This window comes from Medicago truncatula, chromosome 4, assembly GCF_003473485.1.
Source record: "Medicago truncatula cultivar Jemalong A17 chromosome 4, MtrunA17r5.0-ANR, whole genome shotgun sequence".
Lineage (NCBI taxonomy): Eukaryota > Viridiplantae > Streptophyta > Magnoliopsida > Fabales > Fabaceae > Medicago > Medicago truncatula.
In genome coordinates, this window is record NC_053045.1 from 33,928,341 (window position 1) to 33,933,710 (window position 5,370).

A 5,370-nucleotide genomic window follows, 5' to 3' on the forward strand; every position below is an offset into this window, starting at 1 on the left:
TGCATTAACCCAATAATTCATGTATTAGGTATTTGGAGCAAAAAAATCATGCTCAACGAATCAGTTTTGAATTTACTAAGATCTTAAGTGTGTCACAAATGTATAATACTGATTACTGACTGGGTAATACAACTCTCATGACGTTAGAGTTTTACCAATACTCTCTTTTTTTTTCCTAACGTCAAAAGAAATTTCTATTTTTCCTTCGTTTTTGTTCAAAGCATTCTTGTAGACTATATAGTTTTCGAAAAGCTTTTTCAAACTAAATTCAAAGATTTTCTTTTAAACGAGGCAATTCAAACACACAAAATATTGGACTATTTTTCCCACCACTGATTTTTTTATTTTTATTTTTTATAGTAAGATTTTAGCGCATCATATCGTTTATGAATATTTTGGTGGATGTTTACTTCCTAAGTCTTTTCATGAGTCAATAATTGGAGACATGATCTTATTTCTTATGTTTGATGATGCATTACGTTAGATCCTTAATACGCTTGTAAGTTTCAAAACTTATGTTCTATAAATATGAACTATGTATCATTGTAAATGTATACTCCTTCTTTCACATGAGTTATCATAATTTTAAATTAATTAAAATTATTCTTACAACTAGGTCTTAGGGATTAGATTCGTGGAGCAAAGCTTGAGATTTAGGAATGTATATTTCGGTCTCACCTTCAAATCTTCCATAGATAAGTTTATACATGATGAAATTGATCTCATGAATTAATTGATCTTAAACCGAATATCATATTTCAGTTGAATAAGATATGATGATATTGGTCTTCCGAATTAATCGATCCTTAAACTGAATGTCAAGTTTCAAAAAGAAAAACAACATAAAAATTGTTTTTTTTTTTTAACAATACCATGGAGAGATCAAATGTATGGTTTTATTTCATCACTTTCTTGCATTGGGATTCAATGGCTTAATTAAGGTGGAAAAGTCATAGTAACTTTAATATAATTGTGTGTTTTATGAGAGAGAAAAAAACGAAAAAGAAATAATGAACAAGACGAGAATCAGAATAGTATAAGAGAGATAAATATAAAGTCATCGTGACTTTTCCACATTAAAATTACTTAATCCTAATCCATGTTCATCTATCTAGTAGTAGCCCAACATATTCAATTATTTCACAAATTTGTGAGAATCAATGTGATATATTTTATCATACAGTTAGTCTATACAAGCCAAATGAAAAATGACTTAGTACAAACTGCAATACCATCTTCTTTCTCCAACCATTACTACTACCCACTAAAATAATTATAGTAAGCATTTAAAACACAATCTATAAAATAGATAGTGACATACATGCTTTACATCTATCATGTCACTAGCTCTAACTAAAACAAGTAAAAAGGGTTCCATATAGCATTTAATTTTCTAACTAATAAGTCATTTTCCTAATCACCAATAGCATCAAATATTTCCATTATGTGGTATACATGTGCAACTGGCACCTACCTTATACATCAGAAGCAAGTATTCGACAAATGGAAAATTCGCAAGAGTAAAAAAAAAAGCTACTTAAAAATTGTTGTTGAGTTAAGAGATGCTTTTTCTTCTTTCTTCTTGATGCTTGATGATGTATGAAGTAATGCACTTCCTCTGTAGCCATGCAAACGGTCCCCTCGTTTACACATGCACTCTTTTCCTTTAAATTTGGCTCATATATATCATATCATATATATTTTAGAGCACATTAAAATCATTTCTAAGAGTTGGTTTGTTTTGAGGGAGGGAGAGAAAATAGGCTATTGTTTCTCTTATATATCATATATTTATTTTTGCTTATTGCAATTAACTTGCAGATCTAAAAAGTGGAAAATGCGTAAAAATGGCACTAATACAGTCAAAATTGCATTAGTGATAGAGTTACCATAATTTTTATAGGTTAACCTGTCTTAAATAAAATTTAGGGTTAATACATGTTTATCTATGTAATATTAGCGATTTTCAGTTTACTCTTACGTAAAAAAATTTGTTTAGATTCCAACCCTGTAATTTAAAGATTATTTGGTTTTGGACCTTGAGTTTTGACTATACAAAATAGATTATACGGCAGAAGGACTATACAAAGTACCTTAAAATTTGTAATTTGATGCCATGAAGGTTCAAAATCAAAGAATCTTCAAATTAAAGATTTGATATCCAAACAATTTTTTTTACAAGAAGTAAACCGAAAATCACTAATATTGCAAAGATAAACATATATTAACCCTAAAATTTAAAATATTTTTGAAAACTACACATAAAGAGACATAATGAAAAAAAAAAGGTTCCCCACTTCCTTTGTATCTATCTCAAAAGCTATTAATGGTCTTTGTAATATATATAGAAAAATCCTTGCTATCCTTGTCTCTAAACTGCATGGTTATGGTGTTGGCGTGACAATATTCAATTTACATCTCAATATAGGGACCACTTTACTACTTTTGATTTGTTTTCTTTTTAATAATTTATCTCATGGCTTTATACACTGGCTTAATATTCCATCACTTATAGAAAACAAGTATTAAAAGTTAATAAAAATATTAAAAGTAAAAAAAAAAAAGAGGAGGAGAAATTTGAAGAGAAATAAACCAAAAAGAAATTATTAACTCATTTTTTTTTTCCATAGTGTTTTCTTTTCCTCAACTCTGCTATATATAATAGCTTCTCTTGTTAATCTCTTCTTCATCCAAATTCCAAACCCTAGCCAACTAGTAGAAGCAGCTAGCATCACTTAATATTCAAATCTCATCTTCAGAAGCTTAATTTCTTTTTAGTTATTGTTTTCCATCATGCACCATACCAAGTTGAAGCTGCCAGCATGATCTTAACTGGCCTCCTTTGTAGGTTAAAGATCAGATCATGGTGGCAGTTTCACCTAGTTGTTGGCTGCATGCATATACCCTTCTTTTTTGTTTTCTGTTTTTGTTTAATTCTATGCCCTATCTTTTTATAGATTTTTCTTGATAATTCTTTCCCTGTGTGGGAAATATATACCAGAAGATGAGTAATATCGATTCATTATTTTTCTTCAGCCTTTATTGCTCTTAAAAAAGTTGATTATGTTTCTTTAGCTTTTAACAAGGATATAATTAAGATTTTATGATTATTTATTTATTCACTGCAAGAAATCAGAAAATATTATGTGAGTGAAATTGAAAAGTTTGTAAAGTAGATGAAGAAATTGGAGTGGCAGCTTCTAGTAGATGAAGAAATTGAATGTTTGTTGCACGGTGCAATGCATTAATTCCAGAACAACTAAATCTGATTCTTGCAGTGCTTCTTTTTTATGATATTTGCATTAAATTTATATGTCAAATGGGGATTTTTATTTTTTTCTAGCCCTTTCTATTTCTTTGTGGTGAGATGATAATAGTTAAGAAACTATAGGGTTGTTCATGATGTCTTGATTTTTTAAGATTCACATGAACTCTTTTAAGTTTTAAGGTCCTTTCTTTCCTCTTTTATTTTTTTCAAAGATCTAAAATTAATCAGGAATTATTAAGAGATTGAGAGAGAATAGAGTCATATCTTGTACTTCATACAGTTTTCCCATGACATTTTGAGATTATTAGCTTAATTGACTTAATTACATTATATTTATACATGTACTAGTCTAGCATGATATCAATATTAATTACTAGCTTCAAATAAATAATTAAATAATTGAAGATTGTTGTTCATATTACAAGGTGAGTTGCATCTACTTATAGATTGATTTGAGGAAGAATGAATCTGAAAATGGGACAAAATAACAATTCCATTGCTGAAGTCATGGTAGATTCCCAATATCTCAATGTACTTAGTTTCCTCATATATCTTGCTAGTATATATATGAGTACTGCAACCTTTTTCCTTTCGATTTGAAATTTGGACCATTCCTTTATATATATGCTATGCATCATGAGACAATCATGTGAATCAATTTTTACATTGAACTTGATTTTCCTTGGAAGAATCTCACATATATGGATAATGAATTGATGTCATCATTGTCATGACTCATGATATGCAGGTTTCTGACAAGAAATACTAGCACATGAACCACCATATCTTCATAAATCAATACTATATGATATCATATCTGGTTGTTGTAGTTGTATCAGTTTCAACTTCACTCTCTTTAATTTGTCCTTTTGGGTAAGATTCCACCTAGCTTTCAATTAGCTGCAACCTAAAAGCATAATATTATAGGTCATGGTTTGATTTTCCCAATGTAACAATAAATCTCAATCTAATTACTGGTACTAGAGTCATGCATTACTGTTAATTGTTAAACAAGCATATTATGAATTTAAACCTGAATTTATATCTGGATTTTGGTTTTGAAGGAAGGAACTTATTACACTTACATCAAGTATATTTTACCACTCAGAAGTTCATTGTATCATGAAATAACGTCCTTACTGAACTAATTAAATATATGGTTGATATCTTAATTGATCAGCTAAAAAAAGCTAGGGTTCTGGTACATCTTTAAATCATGATGAGACCCCAAAAGCCTAAAATGCAGATCAAAAACATTTTGAAACCTTTGAGCTGTGTTTTGAGAAAGGAATTGTGTACTTAGGAGTCCAACATTAAGTAGATAAAAATGTACAATGTGATACTTAATCATGAGGCTCCCACCTAAAATGCATTACTTCATACATCATCATATGCATCAAGCAGAAAGAAGCAAATGCATCTCTTAACTCAAACACAATTTTAAGTAGCTTCTTTTTTACTTCTTTTCTGATGTATATGGTAGGTGGCAGCTGCACATGGTATACCACATAATGGAAATATTTGAGACTATATTGGTGATCAGGAAAATGACCTATTGGTTAGAAAATTAAAGGCTATCAAGAACCTTTTATTTCTTGTTTTAGTTAGAGCTAGTGACATGATAGATGTAAGACATATATGTCATTATCTATTTTATAGATTGTGAGTTTTAAATGCTTACTGTAATAATTTTGGTGGTTAGTAGTAAGGGTAGGAGAAGGAAAGAAGATGGTATTGTGTTGCAATACTAAGTCATTTTCCATTTAGTTTGTATAGATAGATTAACTGCATTGTAAAATATACAACATTGATAAGTGATTTTGAATAACCATTTCCATGTAATTTTATTAATTTCCATCTAATTTATATTAATTATTCAAAATCTATTAATATTTAAATGAATATTAACTATTATAACTATTTTAGAAACCTGAACAACAAATGTCTCTAAAAATGAAGAACCCTTCTTACAAAATCCTCAAACCGATTCCTCCCAAATCCGTCGCCATTCTTCCTCGATCAATAATATTCATCACGTGGTCCGACCTAATCGTGTTTGCCTCACTTCGATTCTCCCTTTCGAAATATCCAACATGTCGCAT

The 5,370-nt window shown here is 29.5% G+C and overlaps 1 long non-coding RNA gene across 1 annotated transcript; it reads left to right on the forward strand.

The window, feature by feature from the left end:
- The first annotated feature begins 2,637 nt into the window (after window positions 1-2,637).
- LOC120579987 (uncharacterized) lies at window positions 2,638-5,119 on the forward strand. Its single transcript, XR_005645606.1, has 2 exons — window positions 2,638-4,141; window positions 4,752-5,119. It is a non-coding gene; the product is annotated as an uncharacterized lncRNA (long non-coding RNA).
- Window positions 5,120-5,370: the final 251 nt, after the last annotated feature.